This window comes from Dermacentor andersoni, chromosome 2 (genome assembly GCF_023375885.2).
Source record: "Dermacentor andersoni chromosome 2, qqDerAnde1_hic_scaffold, whole genome shotgun sequence".
Classification (NCBI taxonomy): domain Eukaryota; kingdom Metazoa; phylum Arthropoda; class Arachnida; order Ixodida; family Ixodidae; genus Dermacentor; species Dermacentor andersoni.
The window spans coordinates 58649542-58664879 of record NC_092815.1 but is presented as its reverse complement, the minus strand read 5'-3'; the positions used below and the strand labels follow the sequence as shown (position 1 = coordinate 58664879).

The window sequence follows — 15338 nt, the reverse complement described above, 5'->3', positions numbered from 1 at the left end:
ATGGAAGATTTTGGCCTCGGTTACTTCAACGATCCGATTCGACCAATTACGGGTCATGCATCAATTTAACTTAGCCAGAAACATTTATTAAATAATAACGGAAAAAATCTGTTTGTGTCGTAGCGAACAGAGAGCAGTAATTATAGAAGTAATTTCAGAGTAATAAATAAAATAAAGGTTTTGTAAACTGAATTGAAACATTTGTTCGTGTCATATATCACTTTGAGGAGCAATGTGCGCAATGGGCGCACCTCATAGGATTTGTGTTTGACAAATTTAGGTGCAACATATATATCTGCAGCTTCGCTGACCAACCATCTTCACAGGAGCGGATTGGCGGAGATTTCAGTAGTGTCTCGACCTCTACAGGCTTGTCTTCAACACTGCTTCACTATAATTAGTTCACTTAGGTTTCCTAGCAGCGAGTGTATCTTTAGTTATCTGATTAAGCCGGCCTGCGTGTTTCGTTCTCGTGTAGTTGTGAAGAAACACATACTAAATAAGACATAACGGCAGAGTAAATCTACACCCAAGTTCTAAGCTGCGGCATGGATTGCCTGGGTTCGACTTCTCGGCCGAAAGAGAGAGAGAGCAATAATTGAAATATGTTTCTCTCTCTCTGGGCCAAAAGAAGATGCAACAGCCAGATGGCAACGTCTCCGTCAATGTTAATATATCCACAGTTGTGAAATATATGTTTTATATGCATGTTGAGCACATGTGCCAAACGGCGCAACTAATACTTGTGTTTGTTTTCTGCAAGCTAATCGTAATGACTGATGTGCGCTTTCGCAATCTGTGCTTTCCAAAAATAGTTTCTACTGGCCCTACCCAGTGATATCGCCACTCGTGACATAAAAATGATTGACAAATTCTATTGTTTGTTTGCTTATTGGTTGGTTGGTTTGTGATGCGAACAAAGTGAAATTATTCCTAAGGTATACTTGGACTTGTGTCAGCACTTCAGATAGGCACCCTTTCTCTGTACAAAATGTGCTTCAACCCTGGTCGTGCCCTAAGAAACAAAGATAAGTTTTCGAAGCACTACTAAGTTTTTTTTCGCGGGCAATGACTTCATTCTTTGCGAACAATGATTTATGCACATACCTGATTTTTTATATGTTCTCATGAATTTTTTGTGCTTTCGTTGTTCTGGTGCACTCATAATCTATTCCTTCTTTTTTTTCCCCTTATTTTCCTTCGTGACCAATGGTCTTGCCTTTTTAGCGCTTTGATAGAACATAATGCAAATAAGTTGTGCAGGAGCTAGCAAGGTGGACCAAGTTTATGAAAGGGGAATATTATCTACAAAGACTGAAATTTCGGCGAGTTTGTAAAAATTAGTACTTGACCTAAAGCTCGAAACACGAGGACACAAGAAGGAAGACCACACAAGATGTTTAATTTGAAGTAGCGATCACACTGCCTGGTCTTCCTTCCTGTGTCCTCGTTTTTTTGCGCTTTAAGTAAAGCGGGAACATTATCATCAAACCAAGAGTAACATGAAACCAGAAAGGAAGCCCATACGGGTTTATCACAAACAAAGCTTTGCAGTTGAAGAAAGGTTCATCTTTGTTCGGGTATAGTACCCATGACCACCGCCTTTCTGGCGTGGTCGCTGAGAAGCACGTGTGGGTTTTCTTTTATTGCGTTAGAAATTATACAGCGACTCTAGGCGCACTCTTGCCGCCGCCGTAGGCACCGCAATGGTCGTGACGTTCCCCATAAAGTCCAAGGGCGATAACACCGTCGCCTCGCGTCGTATGCAGCATGTGCGAGTGAGAACATGCGAGGGTGAGCCGACGATCGCGCCTCAATCTCGCGCGCGCAAGGGAGGAAAGCGGGGAGGAAGTGCGCCGTCTTCCGTCGCTCGCAAGGAACCGGTGGGAGGGGAGGTAAGGGGCACGTATCACTTCGACAGTAACTGCGTACGGCGCGACCTCGCGCGGTCACGTGGGCTTTATGTTGAAAGCGATCTGCTTTGGGGTCGGAGTCTAGGTGGATCGACGGCTTGCAGCTTTGCTTGTGCTGTGTTCTCGCCGCTAAGTTTGCGTTGAAGCGATAGAGAGCCCGAAGGTCACTTCGCTCGCTGCTGCTGCCGCGCTTCCTCACGCCAGCGTTTTGACAGCCAGTGTCAGCGTTCGTCGAGTGTGAGTGTTTGTCTTTGTGCGCTGACACTATGCTTGTTGACTTAGTTAGTAAGCAAGTGTTTGCAAGTTTTCACGGTCGATAAAACTATTATTATTACTTAACATGGCTGTCTACTAGTTGCAAACGCAATCGATGCTTCCCTTTCGGGCGAAACTTCGAATTTAAATTAAATTAATTAAATTGAGTTGTATTAACTTAAATTATGGGGTTTACGTTCCAAAAGCACCATCTGATTATTAGACACGCTGTAGTGAGGCACTCCTTAAGAAAGTGAACCATCTGGGGTTATTTAACGTGCATTTTCCTAAGTGCACGGGTGTTTTCCCATTTCTCCTCCAGCGAAATGCGGCCGGCGTGACCGGGATTTGATCCAGCGGCCTCGTGCTTATATCAGATTGAGAGAGAGAGAGAGAGAGAGAGAGAGAGAGAGAGAATATGGCAAAGGAAAGACAGGGAGGTTAACCAGAGATTATCTCCTGTTTGATACCTTGTACCGGGGTGGGGCAAAGGGATGCGATAGAGGAGAGAGAAAAAAAAGAACGAAAAAATAAACGTCCACACACACACACATACACGCAATACAGAACTGCCTCTGTGGACATTGTCACGCAGTCTGCGAAGGCGTTCCTAGTGTTACACAGTGTCATCGTCCCAACCTACGTCACACACTGTAGAGCCACAATTTGTCACAAAGTCCGGTGTCTCTTAAATAACGCAACAGTGCCTTCATACGGTTTGCGCTGATTCGCGTAGGCCAGTTTCCAAGGATGTTGTTTTCCTTTTATTGTGCGCTTGTTCAGTTGGTCTAGGGTGGCTGGGAGGGCTGCTCTTTGTCGGTTGAAAGGAGGACACTCACAAAGAATTTGCTCGATTGTTTCGTTGCACCCGCAGAAGTCATAGAGAGAGTGGGCTGTTGGCCATTCCGATGAGAAAAGAGTACGCATTTGAATATGCTACTACAAGCTATAGACGGACTAGAAGGGTGCCGTTACGTGGTGTAAGGTCGGGCGGAATACGGAGCTGTAAATCAGGGTCCAGGGTATGGAGGCGTGCACTTGTGAATTCAGATGAATTCCATTGAGCTATTGTTAGGTCACGCGCAATCGCGGAAGGTTTTTTCGCTGTGTCGGCTCTTGAAAGAGGAATGGCAACGCAGTTGACGCAGTCATGGGCAGATTGGGCAGCTCCGTCCGCTCGATCATTGCCATGTATGCCACAGTGACTGAGCAACCACTGATATATCGTGTTCTTAGTCAACTATGCGATGGTAGACTTCTCTGATCTCTGCGACGAGCTGCTCATGTGACCCACGACGCAGTGCTCAAAGTACATTTGTGTTTATAGCAGCCCAACACTAAGCAACCACGGCGGGTAAACGGCGACTTTGTAGCTTTGTGCTCTTGGGGGGACGGCGCTATTCCTCTTCCCTCTTATTTCTCTCCTGTTCCAGTTATACATGAAATAGCGTGAAAAAATTGATGTAGAGTACTTTCCATTTCCCATCTTATATTCAGCAGAACTAAAGAAATAATCGATGATAATAACATAAGTAATCAAATGAAAGAATGGCAGTGAAACTAAGTAACGATGAAGCCGCTACGGATTTTGTATGGACCTGTTTGCACAGTATATTGCAATTGTTGCAGCATTGAATTTGTTGTTCTATTTCTTAGCCGAGATGTTGAGATAGCCTGCCCCCTTTTCTGCGAGCAAAAATTCCATGTTTCACGGCTAATACAGAAGAAGCAGCGGAAGAAGTGGCTGGGTGGTTGGTGGTGGCCGCTCCGCGAGCGGTCCGCTGCGAAAGCTTTCCAAGATCAATTGTTCCGAGCTCATGGCGTATTGATTGGCCCCTCGACTTCCCCTCGATACGGCGTGTTGACGTCTGAAACGCGCGGTCTCATTGTGCGGCGCGTGGGCACGTCGGATGTGAGTCGCGCGTCTTTGAGCGAAGAGGACCCCGCCTCCAGCCGAGCCATTCACAGTGCCGCTGTCGGTATGCGACGCAGTATGCCGCAGAGCGGTCGCTCATACTCGCAGATACGCTCTTACTTCTTTTACTTCTGTTGGTCGCCCGGTCCGTGTTGATGGCGCAGGTTTCAATAAATGTGAGCGTTTTCTCACTGTTGCGCGGGCCAGCAAGTGTTATGGAACTACATTATTGCTGTAAAGAATCAGTTTCTCTCGTGTCGCCACATTATTCTTTCAGAAGATTTGGCGGTGTAGAGACGGCAACGCATTTGTTGTCAACAATTGCAATTTCATAACAGTAAATCAATTTCGACTGTTCTTTCTTTAACCGATACGTCTCGACAATATCCTTGATGTCTAAAAGACGCGTCAGCAAAATAGACTTGTCCTCTGCAAACATGTCTGCACAACAGCTTTGATTTTAAGAGACGTGTCGATGACGGTTTTTTTTTGTTTCTTCAGACGCGTCTGCGCGACCCCTTTGTGTTTTACGGACGCATCTTCACAGCAGCTTCGATACTTGTTGACCGGAATTAGACGGCTTAGACAGCGAAATTGCACTGCACGGGCATCGGTAGCGCTTTGTGGCTGGGCCGAATAAGTAGAAACGGGTACCTTCCCACTGCTGTACTGTGCGACCATTGTATCGTGTTTACACGGGAAGTCGCGCCAGGCACTCGATACGGCAGTGGTGAGGGAGCGGGTGGCGAATGCAAACGCTTCTCTGCGTTGTGCAAATGGGTTGTCAGTATAGTGAAGGACGGGGGCACCCATAGGTTCTCCTTATGACTGATCAAACGTACAGCGTCTGATGACCCACCGTTAGGCTCGTCCGGTAACGGCGAGAGCATCGAGGAAAGGGTTGGTCTCGGTTATTTGTTGGACTGTCCTCATGCGGCAAAAGCTCGCCAAGGGTTTGTCGTGATTTCGCGAGATGGGTGATATCGCTGGCATTATTCACTCGCAAGACACGCAACTGTTGGTTCCTTGTTTTCGACATTCATGGCTCTAGAGTCTCCTTAGCTAATTCGGCTTACTGATGCGCAAAGTAAAAAAAGAAACTAAGAAAAAGAGAAAAGAAAAGCAGAGAAAACAGAAGAAAAAAGAAGGAGATAGAGCGCTCTTTCTGTCTCCTTATTTTTTTTCGTGTTTTCTTCTTGTTTGCACCACAGTATGCCGGATTAGCTGTGCACCAACTCACACAACGTAGTACCCTGCTAAGTCTTAGCGTTCGTGAGGTCCTTTTTTATTCCCGTCGTCACTCAGTTGTTATCTACAGCACCTGATATGCAATTCATGATGGTCACTACCTATTCAGCTTTCACTATGGCTAGCGGACGATGCACATTCTGGCTTCGCGTTGCAGTTTTATTCAATATCCGATTATCATCCCCACCGGACGATTAGACCAGGGACTAATCACGCAAATCATAGTTTACTAAATGCTCACACTTGTGCCTACAGTCGTGATTGATGTCTGAATCATGTAGACGTTCGAAATGGTGTTTCGCCATATTGATTTCGCTTAAGGCTGTCTTGTTTAGCACGAAAAGATTGCCATGTATAATCCCGGCTCATTTAAAAGTAAATGTTATTTTTTTCGCTTTCGTAGTCCTATTTACGATGATGTCATCACTCATAATGCCTGCGTTAACCAAAGCAATATAGAATGAAGTCAAACTTTACTGAGTGAAGCATTTTGGCGTTATCAGTAAAGTTTTATCAGGCTCACAACATTGTGGTCATCTCAGCAATGAAATTTTGTGAAAACGCGGGGCCGCGTCGACAAATGTTAATGAAACATCAGTTTTTTTGTACAAGTGACTTTTACTACAAGAAGGAAATGCCCTATAGTATGTTTGCCACTCGGGGCGCATTTGCATGCACAACAAGATTTTTTCTCATTCTTTGGACGATGGCCCTTTTTCTACAGGTAAAATACGGGAACTCAACCACGCTGTTCGTGGGCGCGAAAGCCTCTGAAGGTTGACTGGCCTGTGTTGTCGCCTTTGGTCACGCGCGATTTTATTCGTTGGTGTATGTGTTAACAAAACCTTCTGTTTCTCTGTCTCATCTTTCTATTAGCTTCTCATCCTTCCATTAAACATATGTGGTACAGGAAGAGGCTCCTTTCTCTCTCCATGAAAACATAAATTCTTCCCTCTTTCAGTATGCCGTAGCAAACGAGACCTTTTTATTGTTAAATTTCCTACCTCTAACGCTTCATATTTTATCTTTCTCTGATGAATAACATTCAATTTTTTAATTAGTTACCTGAATAAATATAACACCATGACGATGTCACACAAGAACAGCGCTACCAGCTGTCAGTAGCACAAAATAGAACTGTAGCTTCTGAATTGTTGAGTAACGCTGTAACCAGATTGCTTATGAGGCACGACAGGCTGAACACGCTGAACTTCTGAAGTTTCTACATGGTCAAGGGGCAGCAGTTTCTAGTCTTTCTTTCATATCGAGTGAGAAAATTTCGCTTCATCTGCCGATTTTAATACTGAAGTGGTTCAGCTGTAATGTCATTCGTTGGACACGATACTCATGGTTGGCTTGAAAACATTTTCTGCTAAATTTTAAAATCCTTTGTTCTGCACTTCACAGAGTAAGCTTCTGATTTGCCCTACATGGGCGTTCCATTTATTCTCACCTGGGAGGCGAACCAAGCTCAGGGAATATTTTAAGGCGCATTCCTCATTAGGTAAAGCGCTTAAGTACAAAGACACATACCAACAACAGCAACAATATAAAGAGAAAGGTATTAATCAACTCATAAGGACATAAACAAGACGAGCATGAAGCTTAGCGCAAGTTGCTTCTTGACGCATTGATGCCTGCATGACGTCTATGACATCAGCGGTAACATAACGCTCAGCTTACTTGAAAAGACGAACGTGTTGCAAAATGTCCAGAAAGCACGAAAGCAGTGCAAACGAATGGCATCGTTGGGACGTTCTATGCATCTAATTTCGCGCCGTAACTGGTTAGCAATAGTTGGGACTTGCCTTCTGGGAAAATAATTAGCATGTTTACATTACAAAATTGATATGATTACGAGAAGTATCTTTAGAGAAGCAATAATTCAATAGACCAATTACAGTATATAGTTATCGCGAACAAACATTTTCACCTCACCGGCTGATTTCTCGGCTTGTGATTTTCTGTATAGGTGCAAATTTATGAAAGCATGCGGTACATTATTGTCTTACGTTAACGACGCCTACTCCATCTAATTTGGTTGCAATAACAAATACAAAATAAAGGTAATTTAAGTTATGGGGTATTACGTGCCAAAAATTGAGGACGACGCAACGAGCTATGGAAAGAAGAATGATGGGTGTAACGTTAAGGGATAAGAAAAGAGCAGATTGGGTGAGGGAACAAACGCGAGTTAATGACATCTTAGTTTAAATCAAGAAAAAGAAATGGGCATGGGCAGGACATGTAATGAGGAGGGAAGATGACCAATGGTCATTAAGGGTTACGGACTGGATTCTAAGGGAAGGGAAGCGTAGCAGGGGGCGGCAGAAAGTTACGTGGGCGGATGAGATTAAGAAGTTTGCAGGGACGACATGGCTACAATTAGTACATGACCGGGGTTGTTGGAGAAGTATGGGAGAGGCCTTTGCCCTGCAGTGGGCGTAACCAGCCTGATGATGATGATGATGTGCCAAAACCACTTTCTGATTATGAGGCACGCCGTAGTAGAGGACTCCGGAAATTTCGACCACCTGGGGTTCTTTAACGTGTACCTAAATCTAAGTACAAGGGTATTTTCGTATTTCGCCTCCATCGAAATGTGCCCGCCGTGGCCGGGATTCGATCGCGCGTCCTCGTGCTCAACAGCCTAACACCATATCCACTGAGCAACCACGGCGGGTAAAATAAAAGTCATGACGTAAAGTAAGAACGCAATGTAAAAGAAACGCAAAGCAAAGTGTCAGAACACCCACACAAACAAAGAAAAAATACACAGAAGACCAACAAAAAGAAAGCATCTTGAGCGAGAATCTAAAACAGGTTGGAGTATAGCGTACGCACATATACACAAAAGACATCTAAAATGTAATGCACATCACTCGGTGACGAGAAAATAATGCAATATGGTGGATGGACACACAACACTACGGGAAAGCCGTTACCTATGAAGCACATCACTGTGCTTTAACATATTCAAGTAAGCGTGTCCTGCATAAATCCACTTGGACAAATGGCGAATAAAAAAAAAAAAAACGGGAAAAGAAATAAACAATATGCATAAAAAAACGCTGACAGATGTTACGCATTTGTCTACTGATTAAAATAGACAAAAACCTCAGTAATTTCTATTAGTCATAAATGCAAGCCTCCCCTAAACCAAATTCACTGGTTGCGAAACAACCGCTGACGCACAAGGGCGTGTCCGAGCCAGTTGCCTTGCGTCTACGCTGCAGTGAGCACATCAACGAAAATAAAGAGAAGAAACGGCTGTTCCGAGCTCGATTTCCTAAGCACACTTGAAGGCTCCGCTGTTACCTACGCGTTTTATTTGTTTGAGGGGTACTCGACAAAACAGGCATCTCAACGTATAAGCACTCGTACTGTGAGAGCTTTCTTTTTTTCTTGTCGATAAGTGCACCAGCGGCAGATATATGGCGTATGTATGGTTGCTCGTAGCTGCTAACGTATCGTGGTGAAAGATAAATGCTAACATTAAGCAACCACACAATGTTCTCGTATCCTTTCGATACCACAATGGCAGCAATGGGTATGATTCTAGCTTATCGACAGGCTGATTCTTTCACTCAAACAGGGGGGCAGTCAATCCTGTGCGCTTTGGCAATAAGTTGCAGCTATTATGGCATAAGCAACGTCGCTTTGTTATAGATACGAGTTGCGACTCAGCGGATCCGACATTGGAATAGGCAAGGTGTCGGCTTGCAGCCGATATGAGCAACTTTTGCAAATTACGCCAACACATCACGGCAACGAAACCCTCAATGCAGACATTATTTGCTTCTAAATATGAAAATATGGGCGGTTATAATATCGTAGAAGAGAATAATAAGCGCTTTTAAAAATTGCACGGTAGGATATGGGTTTTTTGTTTAAAGGTTCACGTTTCAAAACACCGCTGGCCACGGCCACCGTTAATACGGCGAGACGCTCAGTGTAGATCAATGAAACAGCGGGTGGGTTTGACACTGTGACCTTTCCCTCGCATAGACTATCTGATCTAGGCACGTGCTGTCTTGCGAGGCCGCAAACTGATTGTGACGTGTCCTGATTACAAAGTAGAACAGTCTCGAGATAATCCTACCCGAAGTGACCTCTGGCTAGGCCTCTACACCCGTACATGTACGTGTTTCCAAGAGCCATTACGTGGATACAGAGACGTACAACGCGAGGAGTGGTTGGGCACTCGTACCGCCTGCTTTCGGCACCACAATATGCTAGTCAAAATACCGGTATTTTTTTTTTCAAGTAATCCTATTCGCAGCCGTAAACAGCGACTCTGCTATCCAAAACAAACCGGCACTCGACTGTCCACCACTTGGTCGTTCAGGCGTCACGGTAAGCTAAACATCTCGAGACCGCGCTCAACTGCTCTATCGATCCTTTCAGATCCATTCTTGCGACTTAAAATTGGTGTCTGCAGCCGCGGCCGGACAGAGAAGCAGCTGAGAACATCGGGACCCCCGGGAAGGCACTGCGCATATTTGGACAACCGCTTAGGCCTAGTGTCGGCGCACGTCCCGTCCCGAAAGTGGGTCACCGGCATTGGCAGCGCTCCTCGCACGACCTGCTCTGCCCTTCGAGCGCAGAAAAGGGTCTCGCCAGCGCCCGTCTGAGGGCGAAAGCTTTCACCGGCGCTGCGACACGGGCCGTGTAAAGACTCGTTTACATGGGCGTCTCCCGTCGGCTCATAGGTACGGAGCTCGCGGGTGCGTGTAGCCGTCGTGCGAGGTAGGTGTGTATATGTGTGCACTGGCTGTGGAAGGAATGACGCTGCACTCTGGTGTTTCTGTGTGCGACGACTGGCTCGGCGGTCGCTCGCGTGTCGCCTTTCCGTGCATGCTTCTTTCTCCGGTATAGTGGTCGGATGACCGCGAGTCGCGTGCGAGAACTGTCCGGAACGGGAAACGGTCGTGGGCCGTTGGCTTTAGGCCTAGTGGCGCCCTTGCCCCTTTGCCCCCTCCCCTCTGCCCCGCGTCTCCAACAAGCCAGGTCGCGGGGCATCGGTGGTCCGAGTCCCGGCCCGCATAACAGCGTGGGGCCGTGGCTGCGGCTGGCGTCGGCTGCGGGGGCGAGAGAGGGGTTTGCCCCAAGCGGATCGGCTCACCTTGGAGAAGTGTCTGCAGCTAGAAGCTCGTCTTGATTCCGGGCCGTGGGTGTTCCGAAGGGAAGCATCATAACGCGGCGGTGGGCGGCTCGCACAGCGCGCAGGGCTGGCCCACTAGGCTGCTGCTGCTGCACACGCCGCCGGGGCGCGGGCGCATGTTCTCGGCCGCGGGTGGGCCTTCGCCGCAGCTGCCGCAGGCCTAGCGCGGAGGGCGGGCGCCCCTAGGCCGGCTCGTTCACGCGGTGACGCACGGGGGGCAACCTCCATTTACAGAGCATCGTCCCCGGGCTGCCACCATTGGAGCGCGGACGGCGGCGGCGACACCGTTGCTGAGGAGGCTGCTGCGCCGAAGCTCCGTCGGGGACCCGCTGCTGGACCGCGCGGTAACGCTATGCCACTCTGCGGCCACACGAACCGGGATTCCTCCCAAAGAAACAAGAACTGCTCGTGCGCTGCTGTTGGTCGTCGCCTACTTCCCGGGGGCGGCGCAGTGCCACGATCGCATCCTCGGCGCCGGTGGCGGTATATTCCGTGCGGGTTTCCTTCTTGGTTTCGGCGGCGGCCCGTTCTTGGGCGGTTCGTGACGCGAGCCCGCTGCTGCAGCTGCAGCCCTGCTTCGATCCAGGCTTGTCCTGCTGCCTGGGCGAGTCGCTGTTCCTTCGATCGGCGCCACTCCCCCCCCGGGCCGCTTGGACCTGCGGTGCCACCCCCTCTTTCCCTGGCCCCATCCTTCCTCAAAACTTGTCTCCCTCTTTTTGTGCCGACGGCGCCATCTAGGGAACGAAGTAGGGACCGGAACTCAGACCGCTCTCGGCGTGTCTCGTTGGGAATGAGAAAGTCCGCGAGACATTGCTTTTTGTGACATTGATTCTGGAATAAAAGGGAAAGGGTGCGCAGGTTTTTGGGGTTCTTTAGGGAGGTGCCGGAAGTACAGGAACTGCGCAGACGCGAAGGAAGTGGGGATAGGGGCGCCGGTTCAGCGCAAATGTGGGTCATTCTTCGCCTCCTTTGTTTCGCCCTCGTCTTCGAGTCGTGCGCTGTCAAATGTATCGGGTATCGGGGCTGCTCTTGCTGCACGCTTGCGGGCATCGCCAGGGGTTCGCACACCACGCATAAGTTATGTTCTGGTCGCGAGTGGCTGGGGCCGAATTTAGTAGAGCATATGCAAAAAGCAGGTCTCGTTTGCTTATAGTAGTTAGACATATTGGAGATCATCTGGAAAGGGCAAAATTTTTGGAGAGTGTTGGAGAGATTATAACATATTTTCAAGCCAACGTATTGCTAGCGGCGATGGACGTCGGCAACTGTGAGATAATTACTGACGACTTGTAACTCTCTTAACATACTTAGCTAATCTTTCAGTCCTTTACAGAACTTTTTGCTCTTAGCTGTGTCGAAGATTTTCGACTTGGGTTGTTTCTGAGCCTATTATTCGCAAATCCAATGCAGTTGACAGCAAGTTTGCGTATTCATACTATCAAACTGAAGCTAGTATCAAGGTTCGTATCAATGGGCATGTTTCAAGTACAGGCAGCTTCGATATGTGCAACTGCAACATAATCTGTAAACAATGGTTATATAAACAGATAATTAGTGTACAGTGTCGACAACTATTGGAAACAGGAGAATGAAATTTGTAGATTTTACGGACTCCAATATGAGTGTGGCTATGAAAGTATTATTACACTTCCGTTTTTTGAAATAAACCTGTCGGTAAGGATTCTAAAAGCAAAATGCAAGAAGAGGAGCTTGATCCTTTGTGAAACCAGGCAAATAAGCGCCAATATGGCAATCACTTATTCTGCAACAGTCTATTGGAATGAGGCGTAGAAAATTGTTATGTGTAGGGCCAAACTGTATGCAGGAATAACAAGCTATGGTGTATAGTACCTTTATGTCGTCTATTGTAATGTGGCATTTTTGCTCGACACTTTTTTGATTGCATGCAAATCTCGTTCTCCTCAGCAAGACATCATGAATTCTGGTGTGGAGCACATCCACGGGCAAACAGTGACTTACAATTAGTTCTTTGTATAGAGAGAGTAATTGGTCCTTAATAGTACTATGCAAATCCGGAGCATACGTTGCAATATACGTTAAACGAAGGTTTCTTGAAGTGGATAAAGAAATGTTAAGCAATTAAATGCGATGCGTACAACTCAAACTTTATTTTAGGCCTACGCAACGTGTAATACCATGCTGTATATAAGAATATGCACACCACTGGCCACAGCTTTAGCGTCAGGCAATGTTTACGTCTATTCATTTCACAGTTCATAAAGCTATGTCCAAATGCAGGGAGCAGTTCATGCGAAGGCACACTTTAAATTTAGGATGCAGTGACGTCACGAGGACGAAGATGTTGCTTGATGTTCATTGAGGAAAGAATGATGAGGAGAAGTGTATGGCAGAGAGAACCACGACGCATATCTAAACACATTTAGGATTTGGAGACCTTTCTTGTCACAGTAGCACATGCCCATACTGTAGGATTGTTTAACATATGGCTCGTAGCAAGTGCAGTTGCATAATATTGAGTTATCTAAATATAAGAAACTTAAGAAAATCAAAATAGTCGTCTAATATCATGCGCTGTTTCATTAAAAGACGTATGAGCTGGTGTTATATGAGCAGGTTTTATGTGGTGATTGCGTGAACAGAGGCGCATTCAGTCGCACTACTGTGTCGGCAGGGAAAACAAAAAAATGCGTCGCTTTAGAAACTGATTCTTAGGAAACTTATAAAGTTATTTCAGCAGCATCTTGATCCGTGGCAGTGCGCTATGTTATAATAAATATCCTTGAGCAGTTCGGAATGTGTTCTGCTTCACCTATTTGTATTGAATGCTTGCGCCGATGCATGTATTTTGGAATAGAATGTACGCTAGGACCTTCTGATTAATCTAAGGCAAGAAGTAAGGGCCACAAATATAAGGCTCCCACACTACAATGCCTCTTTCTGCTTTTGGACCTGAAAATCACTTCACTCGATCATTATTCTATTAATTGTTGATTTTTTTCTGCGATACTGTAAATAATATGCTTCTAAACCGGAGGAAGGAAATGAAAAGATGGCATTGCGTTAAATAAAGCCGTAATTCGGCGGTTTGAATACCGCTAAACGCGGCGAGCGCTGTGCTGCTGAAGCTCACTGGAAGTGCCGCAACTTTCTGAAAACTGAGACAGCAAGGAATAATCGACAGAGACAAGTGACATGCCCAAACGGAGGTGTTTGCTTAGAATTGTCATAACCATGTCATCGGCGCTGTTGTAAGCACATATAGCTCAGCCTGAATTGACACAAAAAAAGTGGGAGGTTATGGACATGAACGCATCTGCTCGAATATCATGCTTTACTTCAAAAGAAGGATTACCATACGGTGAATTTCATCCTATGATTCGCACGGAGGAACTGGACGAAAGACGTGGGAATTATGACATAAGCTTTCGCGACGTGGGTAGGTATAGGTGTCGGATATTCGAGTGGCATTCAGGACGAAAAAGCCGTTAGCTCTAGTAATCCCATCATAACCTTTGCAGGCGTTGGTGACGTCAAAGTCCTATATCTGGCTCGGTCAGGCGTTCAGAGGGAGAGCCATTTCTCGGGAGTAGGAATTTATCCAGTCCCGAATTCTCCGAGCACTCGTTCTGTTATTCTCACTGGACTTTTCGGGTTTTACGCCCCTGGGCCTACAGACATTTAACTCTCGGATTGCACCGAGAGGTGCGTGTAATCGCCGAAAAGCGATAACTTCTGGCGGCTTTACCTCTTGAACAGCGTTCTCTCGGAATAGCGACAATTTAGACACGGATTATTACTCAGCTCACCGCCACATGCGTTGGCCTCGTTTTTTATTCGACAATTTGACAGATTTGTTAATGAACACGTGTCCGTTTGCTTATGCAACACCCCGGCTGAAATCCCTTGAGCCTACGTATGAAGTTACAGCGTTTGCCCGGTTCTTCTCGACGGGAAGAAACGCTACTGTGCCGCCTGTGAGTAGGCGTTTCTTTTACGAACGCGTATCCATTCGTAAGTGGAATGGTGAACAGTGCCAAAAGCAACATATGTGGCGTAGAAGAAATATTAATACACCTCCCGTGTGACTGGCCATCCTGCGAAGATGATAGATTCGCTCTGCAGGCAGCTTTAGGGCACTTAGATGGTAGGCCTTTTTTTTTTCAGAGGAGGCGATCCTGGTTATATGGCCTCGCGTGTCTGCGATTATCAAAGCCTCAAAGAGCGTTTCTTGAGAGGAACCAGCCTGTGTGACCTTTTCGCATAAACTGAACGATAAAACCTTCATTACATATATGAACCGTGCATACTGTCAACCTCTCTTCATATTCTCCATCTTTCAGCCCCCTTTACCATTTCCCCAATGCAGGATAGGCAACCGAGCTTAGCCTCGTTAAAATTCCTGCCTTTGGCTAACACTGCTCTCTCTCTCTCGGCAGAAATGCAGTGCACGGAAATAAAGCAAGCATCGCTAAAGAAAACAGTGACGGAGTTCCTTTTCCGAGGCTTCGTCAAGCTGCAGCGCGCACCTTCTGCTATAGCATACATATTCATATTTATACAGATATATGATTATATGGTTTTTGGTTTAAATACTAGTTCAGGGTCATCATGCAGGGTGTAATATCACTCAGCCCGGCAGGCCGCCACATCGCTTCAATGGCACTGTTTTGATTATGTCCCATGGCGCAAGTGCTGATCATGATAGCTGGCCATGACAGCAACGCTAGCAGCTGCCGAAGCGTCAGTGTCATCACAGTATAATTTGTGCCTAAATATTTATCATTTTCTATCTTCTGTCTCTTTGATTTGATCGGTCACTCCCTCCCCTGTTCTTGTGAGCAAGTAAATGTTTCACTATACC

General features: G+C 46.5%; 1 protein-coding gene across 4 annotated transcripts in view; it reads right to left on the bottom strand.

The window, feature by feature from the left end:
- The window catches only part of para (sodium voltage-gated channel paralytic), a 231669-nt gene extending 220198 nt beyond the window's left edge, over positions 1-11471 (bottom strand). For 2 of the 4 annotated variants that reach the window (XM_072286410.1, XM_072286412.1), the window contains exon 1: positions 10457-11471. The gene's annotated coding sequence lies outside the window, so the exon portion shown is untranslated. The remainder of the gene's footprint in view (positions 1-10456) is intronic. The other 2 variants (XM_055077118.2, XM_072286411.1) reach the window with 1 other exon arrangement.
- Between the last annotated feature and the right edge of the window lie 3867 nt (positions 11472-15338).